The sequence below is a fragment of the Polyergus mexicanus genome, unplaced genomic scaffold, assembly GCF_030449975.1.
Source record: "Polyergus mexicanus isolate NDT 795.1 unplaced genomic scaffold, iyPolMexi1.0 SCAF_4, whole genome shotgun sequence".
Lineage (NCBI taxonomy): Eukaryota > Metazoa > Arthropoda > Insecta > Hymenoptera > Formicidae > Polyergus > Polyergus mexicanus.
The window spans coordinates 8706885-8731758 of NW_027223324.1; the positions used below are offsets into that span (position 1 = coordinate 8706885).

At 42.6% G+C, this 24874-nt stretch overlaps 1 protein-coding gene and 1 long non-coding RNA gene across 4 annotated transcripts in view; one reads left to right on the forward strand and one right to left on the reverse strand.

Annotated features, from left to right (window-relative positions):
* Window positions 1-24874, forward strand: part of LOC138932393 (uncharacterized) — a 200257-nt gene that overhangs the window by 155838 nt on the left and 19545 nt on the right. The window lies entirely within an intron of this gene.
* LOC138932408 (LIM domain only protein 3) overlaps window positions 1-24874 on the reverse strand; it is a 52543-nt gene that overhangs the window by 26464 nt on the left and 1205 nt on the right. The window contains exon 2 of one of the 3 annotated variants that reach the window (XM_070294208.1): window positions 8195-8285. The exons of 1 other annotated variant lie outside the window; for it this stretch is intronic. The gene's annotated coding sequence lies outside the window, so the exon portion shown is untranslated. Of the gene's footprint in view, window positions 1-5304; window positions 5479-8194; window positions 8286-24874 lie in introns of those variants that run through there. One more of the 3 variants, XM_070294209.1, reaches the window with a different exon arrangement.

Below are 24874 nucleotides of genomic sequence, written 5' to 3' on the forward strand. Positions count from 1 at the left end.
CACTAGTAGTTTGCTCTCCCACACTCTCAGCCCTCTCTTTCCTTCTTTATTTTATATATATATATATATATATATCATGCCAGACCATAAACACGATGCAATTTAAAAGATCAATCCCGTTCTTCGACATAAAAGATGGCTTCTTCGCGTTCCTGAAGAGTCGACGAATGTGGACGAGCATCGATCGCACTCAAATTTTGCGGGGTTATTTTTTTTTAAATTCTCTACATGCATAAGCATATATATATATATACCCTTTATAAATCTTTATAATTTTTTTTGCGCCGCTAAATTGAAATTTACTTTATGTTAAATTTTAATTTAATTTCAATCACAATAAAAATCATCAATTTCATCGACTCTTGTACGCATCATACGAACTGTTTAGTCAAAAATATTTACTTCTGTGTGAGCAAAAATATAGTTATAGGCTTATCTTATTATTCGTGAGTAACGGAATGTGCCGCTCGCGAAACACGGCGGATAAGATCTCTTTCCCTGGCGCATTATTCGCGATAGAACGAGAAGCGAGAAAGCGAGAAGACAGAGAAAAAAAGAGAGGGAGGGAGAGTATAGCCAAACGCAGAGGAGAGATGCCATGCCAGATGTACTTAAACTAAGAGCGCCGCTCCGCCGCGGCGCGTCCCCTGATTTATTCACTCCGTGAAATTTTTACTCCCTCCGCACCGGGCCTCCGCGAGAGCCTTCGCTGCCCCAAACCGACATACGTCTTTGGAGTTGATATGCGCACCAGGCACCACCACGGGCCATCCCGAGACTTTCCCGGATAGCTTGCCGCGTCTCTCGCGAGGCTCTATTCCTGAGCCGGCAGTACTTTTCGAATAAAGTAAAATCCGTCGAAATTCTACGTTTCTGCAAAATTGCTACGTTTCCGCCGCATTGACTACGGATCCATTTCGAGTAACGGATTAATATTTGAATGTATCCTCGAAGATATTAAATTTATTCACGATACTGTGTTTTCTGTACACACGAGAGAGAAATTAATTCGAAAATATGATAAAATTTTATTATATAGACTTCATTTTTTTCATTTAGAAAATCACTCCTGTACCAGCGATAAAACATCTTGTACATACCGTATAGTTCTGTTTTATTCATTTCATTCTACGAAGAATGCACAAGCAAAGAATAAACGAAAAACAAGTGAGTTCCCCAAAGAATAACTATGACTGTTCAAATGTAAGTCCCGGTTCACAAATATTTCGCGCAAACAGCAGCTAGTCTGTCCTTCCGGCAATCACTTACCGGCTAATGCATTAGTTGCGAGAGTATATGAGCACTCACGCGATTACATACCCGCCAAGTATCTGCGTCGCATCGTGGATTCTTAATCGTGGTATCATTGCGATGCGCGATTCCGGATCGCGTGGACTCGTCGAGATCTTCGGAGCGGATTAATCTCTACGGAATACACGATATCGATCTTTAGATGGACGTAAAATTTTTCCAGAGGTCGAAAAGGGAAAACGATAGTCGAGGGCACCTTGCCTCATCGGGATTTCGAGTGCGAATCGCGAAACGCGGAATAATGGAGCGCATCGAGAATATTTGCGAGACAGTAATGAATAAATTGTTGAACGCGCGTCTCTGTACACACAGCGACGGCACCGAAAAGCCAGGCAGACAGACGGACGGGCAAGCATGTGGGCGGATGGATATTGCTTAGCCCGCGAGACTAGAGGGAGAAACCCCTCTTTTCCTATATTATTCTCCCCCCCAACCCTCTTCAGATCTCGTTCAGCGACTGCACCGAGTGCCGCGCGAGCGTTCAAGTACCGTAAATTCGGGTTAACTTTGTTCCTCCAGGCGTCTCTATACAGACATTGTCCCGTAACGGAAAAAAAACACACACACACACACACACACACACACACACACAAGAATAACGTTCCGTCAATTATAATTCACGTCCAACTGTTCTCCAATAATTCCTAATCGATCGCTCTTCGGTTCGCGAAAGAGCAACGTCGAACGTCATAAATACGAAATTGGCGGCGTTCGATGCGATTGCAAAACCGATTACTTTGATGAATTTGAATTTGCTTGATACTATTAGGAATTTCTGAATCGATCGATCGATCGATCTATCGCGGCACGATTAGACGTCGAAACTATGGCTAATATGATTCGTCTCTTCCCGACATAGAATGTACAGGATTATACGCACACTCGAAGCCATCGGCAGTCGAGGCAGGTAACTCGCCACGCCAACGGTATGAACGAGATACCAACCTACACCCGGTCGCTGGCAATAATTGCCTTATTGACATTAATAAAACGAGCCGGATACCGACGGCTATGATGTCATCGTGAGCCCCATAAACGTCCGTCCGCTGCGCGTGTATACGCACTCACTTTCTCGTACAGAAAATTGCATATCGAATTAACGCGAGTTGAAGATTTTTTTTACTTTAACGCTCCAAACTGTTTTAATATACATATTGCGTATCGATTTAAATTATGGATATTAAGTTAAAGTTATCAATATTTTCTTGAAAACGTAGCTGATTAAATCACAACAAGCATACGAGATGAAAACTCCAAGTATTATCTCAATATTTGAAGTACGATAACATTATCAGATAGCGTATCAAACAATATCCTCATAACACTCAAATGTCATTAAATGCAGTTACAAGTCAGACAATAAAGACCGCCGGCGAGGAGAAAGGGCAAAGGGAGGATGATGCCGCAGGCCCTCCGTCGCGAGGGAGCGAAAGGTCGACGCAGTAACCGGCGGTTGTAAAAGGGGGTCAAAAGAGGGGGGCCGACGATATTTCACCAGTTTCGCGTGCAGGCGAACTTTAATAATATTCGTTCCATCAGGTATGGCCGGCCTCATATTAAGTCGGTCCGCGCGAACGAGACGCCGCCGGAGCGGCGGAATATGATGAGTGGAGGGCGAAGGGTAAAGAGAAGAGAAAAGAGGACGCGTGAGGTGGCACGACGGAGGAGGAGGAAAGGGAGGGGTGAAGAGAGGAGAGGAGAGGAGAGAGACCGTGCAGGGAAGGATCGAGGGTAGAAGCAGCCGAAGAGGGTGGACGGGCGGCTCGGGCACAGAATGAGACGTGTAATAAAGTGAGTTTTTAATTTCCACCAGTGCCGGTGGATGGCCCTCTTCCCTCGCCCTCCCCCCCTAGCGGGTAGAAGCCCACGGGTTCGTTCCGTTGCCCATGCCCCGGGGCTCTCGCGGCCTGTCGGCTAGTATTACTAGATAAATCACCCAACAGGCAATAACCGCCCGTCCATCCCCCCTCCCTCCACCCCCCCCTCACCCAGCACCGCGCTCTCGTTCGCCGACTCGCTACCCACCTTCGGATCTCTGCCACCGACAGCACTGATACGCGATACCGTTCGACGTTAAGCGCCGCGACGGACACCAGCTGGGAAGAAGCGAGACAGCCGCGAGATTTCACGCCGCTTCCGCCTGACTCGGTCCTGTCATACTTAATCCGCGATCGTAGCCCAATTAACGAAAGTTTGCCGGGACGATCCGTTTTAATTTTTACATTAAAATATGTTTCTAACTTTACATCCGGAAACATATATATTTAATTTTATGTGCTAATAAATTTATTCCTCTGTTAATAAAAATTTCTCTAAGCGTGAAATTTAAGAAAGAGAACGTCGTATTTAATTTAAAAATCATAAAGCAGTATTATATGATTTTTTTGAATTTTTTTCAATATATGTTATATGACAAACTCTTGCAAAAACTCGATAATTTGCAAATCAATACTTCGTTTGTTTTTTTTTTGTAACACTTATAGAAAATAGTTAAATATATTTCTGCTTCGCGTACTCGTAAATCTAAATATAGATCTCTTCGACGAGAAATAATCTTCGATCTCAGAAACGAATGAGAGCGCGAAATCGATTAAGTTTCACTTTTAATCCGCCGGGACTCCGTAGATATATACAAAAGTTACGACGTGTCATATACACGTGTGCGCCGACGTAATCGCTGTAACACTCCTACTGTGCACAGAGCGTAAGATCTTCGTTTCCGTCGCGCTTATGGTAATCAACCGCTCTGCAAACGTTTGCGTTTAGTGTTTTACGTCGTCGGATTATACGTTGCGAAGACACGTCAGCTACGAGAGGACATAATGACGCTTAGACGATCAAACGATAATAAACGCAATAGCATTACTATAATTATGGCAACATCATTAACCGACGCGCGATATTAACCCGCTATCAGTATAATGTATGAGCGCACAAATTTAGACATACGTACAGCTTTTAGGAAAGTAATCGACCCAAGTTATTCCCACATGGGCAAAGTAGCACTATTTATATAATCGCAATATATTATTTAATTTTTATTACCCGCGTTAATGACGAATATTTAAGCGCGATGTCTCTTAATTCGAGCTGTAGGACACGACGATAACATTCGAGACTTATCGAGATGATATTTCCAGACGGATTTTGTACACAATGCACACAACGCGACGGTCGTGTGGGACCGTAAAATTTTGTCAGGACGCAAGTCTTCCGCCCTCCTGTGCCCCGCGCGGGGCTCCCGCAGGACAACCTGAGAAAATACAAAAAGTCCCCCGGGGGAAACGTTACGGCTGGCGCTCGTAAGTTTACCGTTGCCGACAAATTAATGTTCTCGGATTACGGAAGCGGGCCACAGGGAAAGATTTCCGTCGAGGACCCCGTCGAAGCCGTTTTCAAAATTTACTTTAAGCCGCGCGACGCGCTACATCCGCATTTTTCGTTCCGTCTCGCCTGCGAATCTCCCTTCGATTCACTCGCGCGTTATTGCCAACGCCTTTCGGCGACGTTTCGTAGTAAGATATAAAGTGAAATATAAAATAAAATATGTAAACAGGTTGTAAGAATTCTCGCTTATCATACATTTAAAAATTAATATTAAATCGTTCAATGTGCTAATACATGATAATAATAAGTTAAGCCTAATTATTTTTTATGATAAAGTTATTGATTATTACGTACGTTATTCCATATAAATCGATTATTAATTTAATATTCGCCATAATATCATGAAAAAATAATGGCATTATTACTCATTAAAATAAAGTATATTTAATTTAATAAATTTATATAATGGATTATAATATATTAATTGTATGTATCTCGTTGTCCGTGTAATAAAAAAATATAATAAAAATATGTTAATACTCTAGATAATTTTTCTCTGAAATTTCTTCGAAAAAAGTTTTTTTTTTAAATTAAATTTATTAAGAATTAACCTGATAATCGATTATGAGCTGGAATAACGTGCGGCGAACAACGCGGATTAACGACCTTAATGCGGTACTTCCTGCTGCCTACGTTGGTCATGCTACGAGACCATGGTCTGGCAACTTGACTCTGAACTTAGTTGAGAAACCAGGGAAAACATCTGGAACGTATCTCCCGCGCGCTATCCTCCTCTCGTCTAGCTCCCTGGTTTTCTCTCTCACGGTCTGTCTGTTTTCGCCTTCTTTTTGCGTTTTGCCGTTTACGCTACCGATATAAATCAAAATTACATCGGCATAATAATACGGATATTATGTATTTATATATGGAAATATCTTACACAAATTTATGCATATATTTTTTAATTCATTAATCTTGAATTTTTTACTTGAAAATTATATAAATTTCTAAAGAGAGATTATGCAAAATGCAATAAAATTTTTGCCTCGGAAAAATCGACGGCAAATTGCACGTGGAATCCGCATACGAAAGAAAGCGCGATAATTCCAGAGCCGCCCTCTGTGCGCGGTCCAATTTTCAGCTCGGCACGCCTTTCATCCCTCATCTCGGAAGCGCTCACAATCGCTCATTAACAGATTTCTTCGCGGCGCCGCGCCGCCGACATGGCAGCGAATTAAATCGCATCGGGCGCCGCGGATTGCATTTAGGTCGGCCGGTGCACACACAACGTCGACACGATCACTGGGTGCATTTAAATAAAAAGATACGATAGCCCCCGTTCACCCGGACGATATATGTCGCGCGGACACGGGACAAAATCGGGTTGGTTGGTTGGTTGGTTGGTTGGTTTCACAACTGGAAACCCCGGGAGGAGGAGAGGAGGATGGATGAAGGGGATTGAGACGGTGGGGGGGAGGGGGGCCGGAGGGGTCAAATGGCGGGCAGAATGCGCGGTGATTGCTGAAGGGCCGCATAATTGCACCCTTTGTGGTGCAATCAACGGCGCAACTTGGACGGCGCCTATGTCTATCGGCCCTCGTCCCCTTCCTCTGTTCGCCACCCTTCCCCTCGCCCTCTCTTTACCGTTCCCGTCCCTCGTATTAACGGGGGCGTCATCAGCGGCGATCCGATCGTTCCTTAAATATCGCGGCAGTTATCGCTAAATATACTCGCCCGGCTACCGTCGCGAGCGTCACGGATTTTTGGAATTCCGTTCCTGCACGGCCTCGTCGAGATGAAGATCGTGTGCACATTGATAAGCGATAAGCGATGAGGCAGGAGATATGTGAGCGGTAAAATGGATGAGCTCGAGGTTATTAAACAATATAAGCGCGCACGCATGGAATTACTCATATAAATTACATATCCTTGTAAAAGATATGTTTCCAATTAGTTAACAAATTTCGGCAAAATATAGGCAAAGAATATGTATCCTCTAAAAATATAAGAAAATTATAATTTATATTAATATTATAATCTCTTTCCACCTGCAAGTTTTCTGGGACATTCTCATTATATTTAAACCAACTAAACATCGTTATTCCATATTTTTAATAATAAAAGAAACGGAATTTAAAGATTTTTATTTTTTATTAATATATCTTTAAAAATAAGATATATTTTTTTCAAATAAAATTTCTCAATGATTGAAAAGATTAATAAAAAAATGATCTGTTCTATTCCGCTTATAACCATTGTTTATAGTTTAGAGTTCATCGTTCATCGCCAATATGCAACGCAGTCAAAACGAGACGACCATGGTGAAAGGTCGAGCGAGATTTTCGTATCGCGAGGACGACCGCAACACGGCACAATAGAAAGTAATGCGTCTCGCTCAGTAAAATTTATACGCTATTCAACCGGCGCACAAACGTCGGTAAATTCCGTTGAATTAACTATCGTCGAGCGCGGTATCGGGCAAGAGCGACTAAGCGGTTCCACGGAACGATTCACGTACTCGATTTCTCTCATCCGCGTTCGCCGTTAATGCCGTCCAATCCTGGAAAGCTGTCGAATTTTATCGGATTCGAATTCGCACAGTATCTACACTGTATGTAAAAAATATTTAAATTTTTCTCATAAATAATCTCCGATGAAATTAACTTTAGAAAATCTGTTGTTAAAATTAAGATCGGAGTTTTTCTACTGTCTACTCGAAACACATTGGGACACTTCATATTACAGGAATATTATATAGAGCTTCCTCGCTTCCTTTTTAAACAATTTTTTTTTTTGTTTCATCTTTATAAAGTACCATATATACGATGAAAATAGCAGGGTTCTTGCATACTGCACGCGGCGTTGCCACGGCTCCCGATTTTAATCGCTCTATTTAATGAGGCAGTAAGAAAGAAAGAGAGAGAGAGAAAAGAGAGAGAAAGAGGGATCGGGATCGGGATACAAAGTGGAACACGGACAATTAGACGGAAAAGGCTGGCGTCTTGGTATCCGGCAAGACGACTGTGCAAGAACTGGTCGATCTCGAGACATCCTGCGAAAGCGCACCACGTGGCGTTCCCGCATTCGAGTATGTTTATTTCGACAGGATCGCTCTTCTATGCGTTCTATTAATTTAGAATCTTGCTTCAGCGTCATCGAGACAGCCATTGTTTACCGCGCGACGAGGCAATCCCTACCTCCCCGCGCTCCGGGATTTAATTCCGTGTGTTAAAGTGCCTATGCGTATGACGTGTATCCGGTGAACGAATTCGCGCGATTGAGGATCACTGGAGCTTGAGGCTGGCGACACGACGATGCCATTACCGCGTCGACCTTCTCCCACACCCTCAACCTCTCCATTCCTCTCTCTCTCTCTCTCTCTCTCTCTCTCTGTCTCTCTTTCTCTCCTACTTTCTATCCAGTCTCTCTCTCCAATTCTCACGCCGTATCGTCTTCTCGTCTTTCATCTTGTCCGTGTACCGCAAGTCTTGAATTATACAGACTTGCGCCACTTAAAATAATACACCCGGTACAAACTGAACATCAACGCTAAAACCTGTCGTTTTCTGTAAGCTGGAATTATGGAAATTCCGTCGTGGCCGTTAGTAGTGTCCCTCTCTCCTTCAACTGCTCTCCTCTCTGCTTCTCTGCGAAAAAACACGGAAATAACGCGCTAATTTAGCGTTTTTAGAAAAAAGTTATACACGACGGACAATACAGCGATGTAATAAATTGATGAATTGCGATGTGCAAATAGCACATGTAGGGGAAAAAGTAGAAAAGAAATCAACTTTTATAGTTTGCAATTTTCAGAATATCCACAATGCAGAGTATCTTCTTAAAATGCACGATCAGTAGCATTGTTCGGAATATCGGGATATCCTTAAAATTGCAAAGATCGAGATTGATGTAAACATAAGACATGCTTGCGTAATGGAAAAAAGCGAACGAGACGAGTTTATAATAAAAATATATAGTTTCTCGAAACACTTTTCCGTTTTTTTCCTCGACGCTTCTTTTCATCCGCGGCTTACAGAGAATACTATTGTAGTAGATGCCGATACATCCACAAAGTACCGTAAGAGTTTGTATATATTGTAGAAAATCGGGAATCGCGAGGAGAGAACGGCGGCTAATAAAAGACTCGCTTAATTAGAATCTTCGTTAAGAGGCCACGCGTAAGACACCCCCTCTCGTCCCTCGATCCCCTTCTCCTTCGCCCTCCACGACGGCCGACCGAGATCCCCGAGAGGTAAAAACGTAAGAACTATTTTCATTAAACTCGGGGCGAGTTCTCGTTGCAAAAGTCTTCCGCCTTTGTAGACGAGTGCCGAGTGGCCGCGCGTAAAGAGATTAAGCCGATAAAAGCATGGACGGCGAAAGGGGCCCGGGGGAACCTCCCGTACGCGTGAGGAGTATGTTTCGTTATTAATTCGCTCTTATTAATTCCACTCGAAAGATTCGAATGGAATGGCATATTCTCGACGCCGCGCGTTGTCGTCGAATCGATTCCCGACCACCCTCTTCCTCGTTCGCCTTCCCCCGGCATTTCTCTCCCGATGGCTTCAATTCGGATCGTTAACGCTGATTTCCGTTAAATTGCCGTACAAAAGAATTTTTCGCGAGGAGGAGAACGACGCGGGTTCTTAAATAACCCGCATGAAGCCCCGTCGACGGTCGTTTCGGTATGCGCCAATCTACGCGTTTAATCTAAAATTATAATCCGTAAAGATTGCACTTAATATTCGACAATCTTCAAGAATCTCCCGGTACTTTTACACATTACTATACCGTTTTACACATTGTATTTTATCGTTTTTCTTTTATTAACATTTATTATTTTAATCAGAAATCGCTTTTAATGAGATCGCTTTCGTCCGCGCGTCAATCGTTTGCGAGAAAGAGAAACGCAGATAGCTGCAACTTATGAGGACATTAGCCGCGCTATTATTTACGCACGAGATGGAAAAACGTAATGCGATTTGCAAGCGAGCGAAATCGAATGCCGTAACAAAGAAACGCGGCGAAGAATCGGGGTATCTTTTCGACGCGCGAACGGCGGAACCTTCTTTCAAGTCTTCGATGCGCCGAAGCTCGATTTTCCGTACGTTACGTACGTACGTACGTATGTAACATCGCGGCCGAGTTATTTCAATGAGACGTAGGAGTTAGAGTTAGAGGACGACGGCGGACAGACGCGCGGGATGGGGGGGGGGGGGGAACCGACGACGCGACGAGGCGCAGTCACTGATTTAACGCGAGACAATTGAATCTAATTACGACCGTCGCGGCAGCCAGCGATACTCAATCCCGCCCATTCCGCGTCGCGGTTTTTTCCCGTCTCTCTAATTCTCTATCGAGTCGATATTGCGCGCGCGCTTCACGCTGAGCTCCACGGCAACGGTAATATTTTTCCCGGCCCGTCAATTTTCTTCTCTCCATTATGGGTAACTATTAAAAGACTTCGTAACGGCACACGCTAAGCCGAGAGATTGAAAACGAGAACTGTAAGTCTTTAATGAGATTCAGTATCTAAATTTCCATCAGAGATACATTACGCGCTTGATAAAAGATTTTTTTTTTTTTTTTTTTTTAATTAGAGAACTTGTAACGCGTATGGCCTAAGAATCTTATCCGACTCGATACGAACCCTTCGATTAATCTATGATCTGCGGCGAATAAAAGCATGTCTCGACTAGAGACGGACCAAACGATCGCTGCGTTAACGCGACAGTGAACGAGTGTAACGAGGTGAAGAGCGAGACGATTTTATTATGCTCCGCGCGAAACAGACGGTAACGATTCGCATTACGATTCTCCAGTGTCTCGCATTAGCGAGCGTTGACGCCGTGGTATATATAATAACGCGTGTTGCGATCTCTCGGACGATCTCGCGTATAACCGGTCGACGCGCACCACTGGTTGCTCCATCGGGGCGCCAAGCCGCGCGCGTCGTCGGGCGCCCCCGGCTGTTCATTAGAGGCCGCATTGTCCGCTAACTAAGTACAGACGCAGCCCTACCCACAGCCCTCGGCCAACCAACCTACCGATCTCCGAGGGCTCTCGTGCCCCTCGCGACTGCACGTAGAATCTCTTCCATCCTCAGTTGCTGTTCTACGGAGCCGTTGCTTCGTGCTCCCCCGTTCAGGATCTGCGAACACCTTTGAGGTTCCGAGTAGCAACGTACTTGAATGCCGGTCTGGCTAATGCGATGCACGTAATTCCGTTCCCTTTTACGGCGATCACATACTTAATCATGTATCAATTTCTTATCTTCGATAATGTTACATTATTTCTTTGTACGAAATTATTCTTCGTTTTTTTTTTAATGCTTATTGCCTCGTTGCGGAAACTATTTTCTCGCAAATGATAGATGATAATGGGAAATCTTTAATTTATTTGAAAAACAAATTTTTTAAATAATTTAAAGCTTAATCATTTAAAAACTCTTACGATTATGTGCGAATATATAACATGAAATGACAACGATATCAAATTTTTTATCAAGCTGAGTCTTTCAATTTATGCCTTTCCTTCTAAAAAATTTCTTTCGAATTTGAAAACTTGCATTTCTCTAATAACCACAGCCACCAGAGTACAGAGTTTAATGCGAGCTGTCAATCCGGTAAGAGCTGAAACGCGTTCTTTTCAGTCGCCTCCCATCTTACATTATCGCGCTATTATTATTTTATCTTCTACAGTAGCTTTTATCATCTTTTTTTTTTCTCTCTCTCTTTTGCCCCGCTTGCGCCAAGCCGCGTCTGGTGGCTCGCACTGTTCGACAAACCACTTTCACCCACTCTCATCCCCGTCCCTCCGTCTTTTCCCATCCGCTCTTACCGACACATCCATCCCCAGTATCTCACACTCCTCCGTCATTCGATTCAGCCTCGCCGCGACGCCACGCCACGTTCGATTTCCACGCGAGAGAGGATGACGACGCTACTGCCGCTGCAGAACGTCGCGCAAAGTGCCGGTCGAAGAGTCTCCCTTACTACTTCGCCCCGGCAGAATCGGTTTTTGTGCACTCAACGATAGTGGAAGTTTACTGTCGCCCGTGATACGTCGACTCGACGCGTACATTTCGGCTATAGCTATCACGGACGGGAGGCTTCCATCGGAATGCATTTTGCTTGATGGAAACAATCAATCGGATTAGACGCGTCCGTCGCGAAACAAGTTTATTTGGATCCATTAGGGATTACGATTTAAATATTCGCGCAAAAATATACAAACGAGAAATTAATGATGTCTGAGAATACATGATTAGGAAACGGTGAATCGTTCGCATTTGCATTACGGATGAATCGCCTCTAAAAGACTCGATGATTTAAATCGAAGAAGGGAGGAGCAATTTATTTATCAACTTTTCTCTCGTTGGATACGGTCTTAACGAAATAATAAAAACGTCGCGATTGAAAATTTATGAAGACGCGAATGCTAACGACGTTAGTTAACGTCGACTTACCTTTCGACTTACGATACCTCTTAAAAACGTACATCGATACATGCGTGTGTCCAGCTCGCCAGACTCGATTGGCTAGAATAGGCGGAAGCCTTTCAACGCGCACGAATACACGAACACGACAAGCTGACAAAGGGAGGAACACGTAGTCGTGCTAATCGCATTAGGGACAGCGGCCATAAATATAAATACTCGTCGGGACAACCTGGTCCCGACGAATGTTAATTCCGGCCCGTTCTCGTTACCAACTAATAAATGTGCATTACAATCACCCCGAGATATGGAAATTGCCAAGCTACGTCTATCCAAGTATCTTAGCGTGGACCGCGTGTTAACTCACGGCAGCGCCCCCCCCCCCCCCTCTTCTCGCCATCCCTCCCCGCGTGGTGATAAACGCCATATATAGACGGAGCTGTCCGATTCAACGACCGGGTGGACAGACGAGCTCGTTACCCTTCGACCAACCGGCGACGCGATGACGGTCAACGGGGACTGTATTACCAAGTCCGTGTATCCCGCTATGTAAATAGGGACCAACGAAAGGCGATCTTTGGGATCCGGAATCGAGACTGCGGCGTTACTAATTCAGGCGCAATTATACCCGCTCGTGTAACGACCGATTGATCGAGCGACAAATCGAATCCCCATAATACCTAGTGACATAATCGATATCCTATTTTAGGATAATCGACCATTTATGAACGCTTTCGCATTCTACCGGAATCCTCCCGTAAAAGATTCCATAGATGTATCTCGTATAATGATACGTTTTATACAATATAATAGCGAGTAAAATGTGGGAAAAATTTTTGTTTATACATTCTTATATTCCGATTCAAGTATTATTGTACTTCAAAAGGATGAAACGTCAATATAATACATTTATTATGTCGAAAAGTTCGTTATTACGCGATTTTCTGATTTCCTAATATCGTGAAAGTTCTTTCGAGAGCAGCTAAAAAATTGATGGAAGCGTAATGGAGTTGAAGCGATAATTATATCTACGCCCGTACATTTTTTAATACGTACTCGGAAAAATGTATACAATATAAATGTATGGGATGAAAATCGTTGATTATGCAACAATAAACACTGATTAAAATAAATCTTCGTTAATTAATTTATATTAACATTTACAGAGATACGCTCGCGGGCAAAGACATAATACTCTAGAAGCATGTGTGCGCAAATGTTATCTCTTTGACGACGGTCAATTACCGGTCCCACATCGTTCTCATTACGTTAAAAAGTTCATTAACGAGCGTAATGAACTTAATCGCTAATCGTCGGGCTATCTTCGCCGGCAAGGGGATATGGATATTACGAAGCGTATGCCGTATAGGGGATATACATATGCGTTATCTCTTTGAGGCTCTCGCAAGCGCCGCAAATGTTGCAGCTGCTTATCAGGAGAGTCGCATGAGACATGGTCCGGATACGCATGTGGCAAGACAGGTTTTCCTACTTAACGTACCCGCATAAGCGATGTCTCTTAAAATGAGCCATCCAGCTATTACGCACGCTCGACACGCACGCTCGGATTCGATAAGCGTTATGAGCGTTATCTCGCGCGTTACACATAGAGAAAATGTTTGTCTTCTTTAAATAAAAACGGGACACTTTCGAGAAATTCATTAATTGTACGATAAAATTGATAAATATAAAACAATATCTGAGGAAATATTTTCTCAGCCATTATTACTATCGATAATAAGAAGATATATAGATATACCATATTTGTTGTCATAAAATTTCGATACTAATCTTTAAAAAAAACCCAGACATAATCACGTAGGATTGAGTGTTCTCAATAGAATGCTTGGGAATGATCCATCGCCGTCGTGACAGTTTTGCTACAAGTACGAGCAAAAACGCCTAAACGACCGTGAAGTCCCGACTTTTCCCGCGCTATTTGATCGATGCTATTTTCCACAAGTAGCGTCGCTCGTATGTAAGTTCTCTATGTGTGTGTATGTGTGCGTGCGCGCGTGTCTCTCTCTCTCTCTCTGTGTGTGTGTGTGTGTGTGTGTGTGTGTGTGTGTGTGTGTGTGTGTGTGTGTGTGTGTGTGTACATACATACAAGCGTAGAGGAAGAGAACGAGCGAAGCGACCGTCTCGCGATCTCGACTCTGCTCCAATATCCGAGTTTTTTGACAGCAATTTCGGTCACGTCCGATAATATATCTGGATCATTAATATAAAGCTCGGCCCACATCCCGCGCATCCCCATCGCGGGGAAATTGCTTTTCAATCCCCCATACCGAACGTTCCCCCCTCCCGCCAGCTACCCCCTTGGCGAAGCCGCCGCGATCCCCACCCGCGGCTATCCGCCATCTCCGTCTGTCCTCCGCGTCTCCCCCTCTCCCCTTCCCCCCATTCTGTTTCACCCTCAGGGTTTTCCTGTACGCTCGCGTATCACCCGGTAGATTCCTCTCGTCGACGTCATTGCTGCTATAGCGTCCGCTCTCAAAAGTCGGATTTATACTAAAAATCTAATAGTACAAAATCCGCGCGAATCTTGAAAGCACTTTTCAATTTTTCACGAGACACACGTTTTTAAAAGTGAACTCGCAATATATTTCAGAGGCTTTGTTAGAAAAGATAAAATTATTATTTGATTTATCACGCGATGTGCGACGACGCATTGTGTTTTTATTTTCTTTCTTTCCTTTTCTTTTTACAATTTCTTTTAATAAATCTGGCTCTCGCACATCCGCAAATAGTTCAGTTCATCCGTCCCGAGCACTCACGTATGCTTTTAAGTTCGCGACGAATTTTCGTAGCTCAAAGGGTTGCTCACCCGCATTAGCGCTTGGGAAACAGCAGCCATCAGTACATATACCATCCCTAATACGCGGCTGCGTACGCAAACACGCGCAACTCACGAAAGTCCATAGAGTACGCGCGTCCCGAGTGGATGCGGGATTACGGATCAGAGTTAAAGTACGTTCGCATACTTTAACACAAGTTAGAGAGCGCGAGCACGATGTAACGAGACTACCGACATATCGATACTTTCCGGATAACGAGTACTCTTTGACATCGACATTTTTGCGCTCGATATTAGAATCAGCCATCCGTATTTTTAAACTTTCCCTGTACGCGAAATGGTCGCGATAATACGTACCTATGCGCTACCCGGTACACAACGTCGCTGCCCGGAGCCTGCACGAAACACCCTCCATAAAGACGATCCCCCCTCGATCGGATAAAAAATATATTATAGCCGGCACCACGATCCGTGGGCTCGATACTACGACGGGGTGCTCTCCTCGGGAAAACGGACAGCGCATCCACCCCCCCCCCTCCCATTTCAAGTCCCCGATACTCCCGGCCTCTACCTACTCCCGATCCTCCTCCTTTCCCTCGACACTAGCTGAAAATCGCTATCGAGCGATTCGAGCGCTCGAATGCAGATCGACTGCACCGCCGCGCCGAGCCGAGTCTCCGGGATGACATTCGACAAAATTAGATTCCGCGGCGAGGGTGGAAACGCGCGCGCTCTCGACGCACAGCCACTTTTACTGTCTTCCCTCGTGGTTTCCCGCTGGTTACTCCGATTGTTATCCCGAGTACAGGGAGAGAGTGGAAGGGGAACATTGCGACGTGTATACTCACGGTTTCCTCTCTCTTTCTCTATCTCCATCACCGAATGCATCGAAAAGTACCGATTTCACGTTGGAGAGATTAATCAGGCAAGCAGCGGCAACACTATGACACGGAGTCGATTTTACAATCGATGAAATAAAGAAGACCATGGTTCATTGTGAAAATTTAGTCAAACTTTCATGACAGAAGAAGCCAGAGATCTATATGTATTATATAATAAAAGATAAATAGAAAGAGATACAAAATCTTTTTTTAAAGACGGTTTTTAAATTTGCAATATTTACACATCTAAGATTATGTTTCATTTATAAATTTGTTTTATCAATATATTTGACCCAATCTTTTTGCTCAGCAAAAGTATGTCGAGAAAAGTCATTTAATAGAAGTTTTTTCAATTTTCAGTATTAAATAATTTTGTAATTAATTCTCAAATCAAAATTTTGTTTAAGTATATAGTTTATATGAAATTAAAGGAGAGATAAGTTTGTACTATCTTTTCACACTACTTTGAAACTTGCTTTTCAAAAAGTTTTCTTCATTTTCAATCGCTCATAATTTAAAAACTACAACTCCTTTGATACTCTGGTTAAGAAAAAAATTGATCTGAAAATCGATCAATTCGTAGATTATATATGATTCGTGAAACATTCTATACACAGATTGCCAGAAATCGTGACAAAAACACTATCCAGAATACTGACAATTCTTAAATCGCATTTGCTTATCCCTTAGTTTAAGCAGAAATCGTTTCTTTCTTCTTCCTCTTCGCAAAAATCATGCTTATTTTTTTTCTCTCTCTTAACCATTTGCGGGAGACGCGTATTATCGTGATCGCGTTTTCAACCAATATCGCTCTACAGCTGCACGCGTGCGTATCTATCGGCGGCCGACAAAGCTCAATGGGCAACGAAGAATCATCGGAAAAGCTAATACAGCAGCGTGGCAAAGGGGAGGGAGGCAGAACGGAATGGAGTACTGTACAGGGGGCGAGAGAAGGAGGCGACAGAATTGGAGTGAGGCCATCGCGGGACGAGTCGGACCGAGGGGAGAGAAAGCGTTTAATTCATTACGGAGATTAAAAAAGTAAATTGCCTCGTCTCCGCGCGCGAAAGAACAGCGAGATAATCGCGACCGAACGGACACATTCGGCCACGAAAATATTTAATTAAATTCATGACCGCAAGATACGGTTGTTTCGGATTCGGACTCGTCGAAGCGTGCGCCCGAGAAGCGAAAGTAATTATCTGAATCTTTCCGAACGGCCGGTCACGTCTCTCTTTTTCACGGAAGAAGCGGAATGGCTCTTGGACGAGGCCGACAAACGCCTCGATGGATCGTTTTCGCGATGTCGTGAGAAGGAAGAAGAGGAGCGAAACCGGTAATTGCGGTCCAGATCGTATAAAGAAAACCTGTCTAATTAACACATTGGCCACGGGGTACATACCGGCAACGTCAATACCTTTTTTTATCGGGTCACGCATAATTGACTGATACATCGTGGCTATATTTTAAATCGGCCAACGCTTTCGATCAACATCACATAATTCTTGTACAACCAATAGAGAGATGCTTCGGATTAATTTGAAAAATTACACATGATTCCATATGACAAGTTTTTTAATTTCTAAATTAAATAAAAAGATGACCGCGAATAAGATGCAAGAAGAGATTAATATCCGTTCGTTAAAAATTATTTCACGTATAGGATTCAATCGGATCATAAAAATTTGAAATGATAAGAGATGAAATTTTCTCAAATATGCGGGTTAAAATTTCTTAGCAGATAAGAAGAAAAAAGCGATAAAAGAGAAATAAAGATTTTTGCATAAAGGTATCTGGGAGCGAGGAATGTACAACGCAAACGCGCATAATTTATGTGTCGCAATGCGAGGATCCTCTCCAGCTTGTTTCATCCATGATTGCCTCAAATGGAATAGCGTATAAGAGCGGATTTCTGACCAATATAAGCATGGCGCAATAATAGCAGCGGAGCGGAACTAAAAACGGCCGGACCGTCGCATCGCCTGGCCCACCGACAAGAAACCGCCTCAATTTATGAGGTCCGTGCATTAGACTTGAAAGGCGCGGTTTTTAGTTCACCAGCGCGTCATATAGAGATTCCGAAAGAAATTGCGATTACGAGTTGCGGCTATGATTTATTAACACTTTAGTCGCGCGCCGAGTATTGACAACGCTCCAAATGAGCCGTTCATGTTTTGAGAGAGCCCATCGAGTTTGGGAACATCTTCTTTAATTCGTTCGCTATAATTATAATGTAAATATTTTTGTCGATAATATCATACAATTTATATTTTATAAAATCTCAAATTCATATTAAAATTATCAAATAAACAGAGTTTTGTTGATTTTGTATCTAAAAAAATTGCATCATTATACATATATAACGCGAACTATTAAATATCGAATTATGTAAAATGTAATAATAATAAAAAGTGAACAGAATATCGTGGCACACATACATTCGCTTATTTCTCTAATCTTTTGATGTGTGTGTGTGTGTGTGTGTGTGTGTGTGTGTGTGTGTGTGTGTGAACGTTATTATTTTTAAAATATTTAAAGATTGAAAAAGGATTATTTATTTATTATTTATTAGTATATTTATATATTATAAAATTATATTTAATATTTAATATTTAATAAAATATAATATATAATAAAATCTTTTTTTTTTTAAATTTATTTATTTATTATTATTATATAAAACGCGTGTTCTTCATTTAATGATTTAACTAGACATACGATATATCAATTTACACCCGTGTATTATTCAGATAAGATTTCTAAATATAATTTAGGCTTAAAAAATTATTTATGATTAATATTATTAAATACAAGATTGAATTGCGAATCTTTTCTTTTCGTGTATTGGATTACGGCAATACGCGACGAATTATTTCGTTTTCGATAGACACGCGCTCTGGCTAGCCAGACAATACGTTATTACGATCCAGCTTTATAAACTACCTCTTATATCCGTCCCCTCGCACAACGCAATCTCATTATCGGGGATGCACTCGCCGTATTAATACCGAGAACGAATTAACTTTTGGAACGTGACGGCACCAAATATCATTAACTTTATATCACCTCGCGCGAGTGAAATAATACAGGACTTCCGCCCGAGGTAACTATGACACATCTCTGTCGGGTAGGACGTGCTATAATCAACTGATGAATTTAAGGTCGATTGTTGAATGCTCACTGATGTCAGTTATCGTTATTAAAAGTTAGACACACGCTCGCTCTTTACAAAAGAAAATATTAATAAATATATCAATATAATATTTTTCGAGGTGGTTTGGTTTTTTTTATTGAAATCATTACGAAAAGCAACAGAATAGAAAAACAGGTTTTTCCGTTTTTATTTTCGGTAGGACGCGAAAATCAAGCGCATTTTTACGAAATACCACGCTTTGAATTTTCGATATTTTAGTATTTCGTAAATTTTTCTGTACATGGAATCCGGCTATTACGACCGAGTGTAGCGAATAAGGGGATGCGACTGGATGGGAGGGGGGGGGGGGGAACGGCGCGGCGGTTCGCTCGATTTCGAATAAAGTTAATTGGAAAACATTGTACTACGGGACGGGACGGAACACGGAATTGTGACGAAGGAGCGGCGGGGGAGAGGATGACGGGAGGGTAGGGAGGAGGAAAACGGATCGACGCGAGAGGGAGAGGTGAGAGGTTGGTGAGTTAGCGAAAATTAATATTCCATATCGGGCCATCGCATCCGACAACGTCGACGATCGACCTGAACTCTGATGCGACAAAAAGCGATTTTTTTTTTTTTTCAACGACGGTGAGAAACACCGATGACGATTTGCGTAATATTATATACGCGCGCGCGAAACTTACACTTGTTTGCAAGAGTATAACACGATTTAAGTAATATCGACTAATTATCGCGGTCGCATTAATCGTTACGTAAATTAATAAAGTCAATTAACGTCGATCGCAAGCACGCGTGCAAAGCGCCAATCTCATGAAGATCGTTTGTTACGAGCGTAACAACTCGTCGCGTGAATTCCTAATTACTTATTAGTTATCCAGAATACGCGTGGCCCGGTAATTACGCAATACTCGATAGCTAATCGATTGCGTTTTCGTGAATATTTCAAAAGACTTAACCGATTACAATACTTTCCATCTCGCGGATAATTATATATTATTGTGTATGACAAATTAAAACAATATAAGAGGATTGAAAACAGAATGACGTGGCACGAGCGGTAAAGAAGCAAAACAAATCATATTCTCTCTAACATCTATCCAATATTGAGTTAGAAGTACAGTCTTATTGTACACACACATAAACATTTAATATAAAACAAAACTACAATTTTAATTCAATATCCAAAAAAAAAAAAAAATCATCAAATGTAAATTTTATTTTTTTTTATTTTTATAAATTATGGAAACATTGAAAAATAATGTTCTTAGTAAAAGTGAATTTTAATCTTATAATGTGCTCTCATATCAACAATCAGTTACTTCGAATAAAGATCGTGCAGTTAGCCGACAATATCGAGTAATCGATATTTACAAAGCAGAGCTATGGACACTATTTACAATCGTGTCAAACGAAAAAGAGATATCCATTGACGCGATAAATTGTTTTGCGACTAATTTAAGTTCGATCGGGTAGCGCAGCAACTCTTCGCATATGTAACACACCCCTAAATAAATAAATAAATAAATAAATAAATAAAAAAAGACGAAGACATAATAGGTAATCGAACTGTCCGAATTGGGGCCATTCCTGGAAACATTTTTATTAGCGATGCCTTCGATCTCGTGACGTCGAAACTGCGGCGAAGCTATCCGCGGGATATCAAATTTCGTAACAACCCGGGCAGCGGTAGTCGAGTTATTTCAGGTGGGCGAAAAACGCTCAAAAACACACGTGTCATCATGTAGTGTTATTTTTTGCCCGATCGTAACCGTAATTGGATTTGGTAGGACAAATTGGGAGCGGGCCGAAATCTCTCGAATTTCAGGAAAATCGCGAACCATCGGCAACCGAGATGTTTCATTCATGGAAAACGCCCGGCAACGAGTCGCTCGAATCTCTCTATTTGAGAATCGTAATCCAAGCGTCAAAAATAGATTTTTTATTGTGTTTCTTTATCGCCGTATTCGCCGTAGATTGTAAAACAAAATTATACGGCGAAGATAAAGGGGAGCGGGAGATGTACAGGTTGCGGCCGCGAACCTATCTCGCGCTTCGATCGACGCCTATGCGGGGGAGAGAAAACTGGAAAGTCAGCCGAAAGAAACGGTACTCCGAGGATCACCGCGGATGAACGTTCCATTCCATAAGCTTGTCCTCCATCGGAACGTATAGCGTCGTCTCGTATAGCGGGCTCGGTGCACGGACTGTGCACCGCTGCTGCATCGTACGTCGCGTCTCTCCACCCCGGACCACCCAGGATATGTGCAGCACGAAGATGCGCCACAGGATCACCGACTGACAGCTTCCTAATGGAACCCGTAAATACCGCACGGGGCACGTTATGTTTTCCAAATGAAATCCCGAAAATTTACTTCGGAAACTCATCCCATCGCCGCCGCCACTGCCATTTATTCTCGGTACGAGTTATTTCCCCCCCCCCTCTCTCTCTCTCTCTCTATCTCTCTGATAATAATGCTAAATTGCAGAACAATTGTGTTATCAGTCATTTCTATTATATTGAAACATCAATCGAAAGCATTCGCAATGGCGTTGCATCATTATGCGATTAATGAGCCGACGCATGATAATCCGATCTAAAGCAACGAAAAATCGTCTAAACGGGGAGCAGATAATTAGGCGAGCTCCGTATTGATTGATACAATATTCAAACTCGATGGGACGTCCACTTTAATTACACGAACGAACAATACGTCGACGATTAATATTCATATTGCGATATTGTAATGTCGCGATACGTAATACCATAATACGCTAATATCGCGGATGTAATAATAGTTCGCTTAGCGTTATTTATGTGCCATTAATTAGCGCTGTGTAACCGTGAAAAGGAAATCGTCGCACGTTATCAATGATCCGGTGGAATTCGAGAGAAAAGAAAGACATAGTATATCGCAGAGATGTACGATAATTATAAATGTGTATAAAAATATTTTGCATTCAGAGAGAGAGAGAGAGAGAGAGAGAGAGAGAGAGAGAGAGAGAGAGAGAGAGAGAGAGAGAGAAATGGCGAGATGCCACGTAATGCGCACGTATTCAGTTACATTATTACGGCACACGTACATTCGACGATCGCCGCCCGAAGAGATGCGGGCTCATATATAGGTACGTAATCGATATCGAAGCCAGATAAAAATGATATTACGCGGCGCTGCGATTATGATACCCGCATCGCAGATCGAATCGGTCGCGGCGGTGCCGGTGGTCGTCCGCGCTCGACGCGATTCCGCCAGTATAGGATGCAGATTGCAAATACGATTAAGCGTTATTGCGTTTTCTACTTTTCTCGGAATTACATTCTTTCAAATTTTATTACCCGCCGATATTATCGATTGGTCCGGGACAAACGGTCGCCTCTCTCTCTCTCTCTCTCTCTCTCTCTCTCTCTCTCTCTCTCTCTCTCTCTCTCTCTCTCTCTCTCTCTCTCTCTCGGCATGCGCACGCGAGTTATCACGTACGAGAGCGAGCGCAATCAACCGATTGAATGACATGAAATCATATCGCGCTGCGCGCCATGTGATATTAATTTGCAAAAATTAACACTTTGCGAGGAAGCTCGAAAAAATCAAACGACAAGGAAAAAGCCGACGAATTAGAGAACAGAGGAGGATGTTTTAATCGTTCGATAAACTAATTTCCGAATATAAATTGATCACTGAAAAATCGTACAGGACATTCAACAATTATCGCACCGTAAAATCGATCTTTTTCACTTGATTTCTCTCCAGCGATTAATTTCTCGTTAAAAAAAAAAAAAAAAAAAAGAGAGAGAGAGATTTTTGCGAATCAAGATCTTTTTCCATTCATCCTCCCCGTTGTTTCGTAACCAATAGGACAGGCGATAGAAGCGCTTGTAGATTCGCGCCCGTTCGTGCCAGGGCAAAGTGGCTATTTTCCGGCCAGTGCTCACCGATTAAGAATCCGATCCCGGCCAAGGAGCAAGGGATAATCCAAACTCGAGAATCACGAATGAGCTTTCTCGCTGTGAGTTTAGCAAAATAGATGCTATAAAAAGAAATAAACTAACAGCGACCATAAATATTCTGATACTCATGCCGTTCTCAATTACCATTCGTCTGCCATCAATCATTACGAAAATAATGAAATATTTCTTTCTCTCTATCTCATATTTGTTATGTATTTTCTTACAAAATACTCCTTTCGAAAAGAATCTTTCCCTTATTTACCGATCAACATAAGTAAACTCGAATTATTTTGCAAAAAAATATACACACATACAGGGATAAAGGTAAAATCGAGAGACGGTAAAACGAACGGGGGATAAGGGGGATGGCGACCGTGAAGTAAATAGGAGTCGTGGTCGTTCTGCCGTAAAATTGTATGTGAAATTGTGCGATGTGTCTTGCGAATTGAATCGCCGGAAACGACATTGATTTTATTGCTTGTTTCCAGTGCTGTATACTTCATCCTACCCTCTTCTCCATCTTCCAACCTTCACCTACTCCCCTCCTCCTACCTCCTCCATCCTCCCCCCCGTCGCACTCCGAACCGCGACACGTTTCTCGCTGCCATCCCGATAACCCTTATTTGGGTTGGTTTTCGTGCAAAGGATACCGACATATCGTTCGGCATAAAAAGTGATCTTATTAAAAAAAAAAAAAAAAAAAAAAAAAGTAATCTAGATATATTCTCAAAATTGCTCCTGCAATTCTCGTATCGCAGTAAAAAAAAAGGGGGGTAAAAATAAGGATTTTAGTTAAAGAAATTCTTCGGCAAAGAGAGAAGAGAGATATCGAACCGTGAACGGCGATAAAACCACCGCTAATTTTTCCAATTGCATAAACTGCCGCTCGCTCAGAAGCAAATACGCGGACCATAATTTTCCTTCAATGATTTACCACGGGCTAATTGCAGAATGCAGCGAGCGGTAATATCGCTTTGCAGGGTTACGTCCAGGGGGGAGGGAAGGTAGCTATACTTTAGTTTGCAATTTAAACTTTACTTCCTCCGGAATTGATTAGCTTTTAGTAATTAAGCAAGCAACGCCTTGGACCCCTCCCCCTCCCCCCTCCCCCTCCCCTTCACGCCCGTTCCCTACGCCGCATTTGCCTCTCTGCCTCGCTCCCCTTCCTCCCTCCTTTCCCTTTTTACCCCCGTTCTACTCCGCGTCCCTCGTTTCGTCCTCCTCCTCTACCTCCACCACCGCACCTCCATCTCATTCCCTTCACCCTTCCTATCGCTATTTCCCTTTTCTCGTTCGAGTTCGGTCATCCTATTCCATTTCGGCGAACGCGCCTGCGTCGTTTCACGCGCGGATACGTATACTCGCGCACGCACACGCGCGCGTTGATTCTTCCATCCTATACCATTCCCTCCCCCCCCCACCCACCTCCCCGTGATCCGCGCGCGAGTCTCTCTCCCGATGTTACCCTCTCTTCGTAAGTACCTTGTTTCGCCACTGATTCCTCATCCGGTCGGCTGCACATCCGTTTTCGATCTTATTGAGAGCTATCGAGAGCCGCTCGCGCTTGGCGACTGATCTTATCACGTCGCGTGCGTTCATTTCTATTTGTATTTCTTCGCATGTAATGATAGTAAAAATTGAAGAGCCGTTATTGGTTGAAATACATTTTTAAGGATCTGTATTAAATGCATGTTTAATTATCAAATTGATTAAAAAATTTAAATCTAATTTAAAACTCTAAATTTTTGGAAAAAATAACTTTTCTGTAACAAATAATCTCCATCTTTTAAAAAGAAGGATTTAAGTTTAGGAATAAAACCACGTCAATAAATTTTGCCAAAGTACGTGTTCTGCACAATAGCTTGCTTAACAAGTACATAAAATACACGTGGCAGTAAATTGAGAATCACTGCCGACGCGCGATTTGAATTTCAATTTGTCGTCAAAATTTCACGAGTGTGCAGTAGACTTTTATCAGAATGTAGAAGCGTTTCGATATAATTTTCATGACGGGCAATAGGAA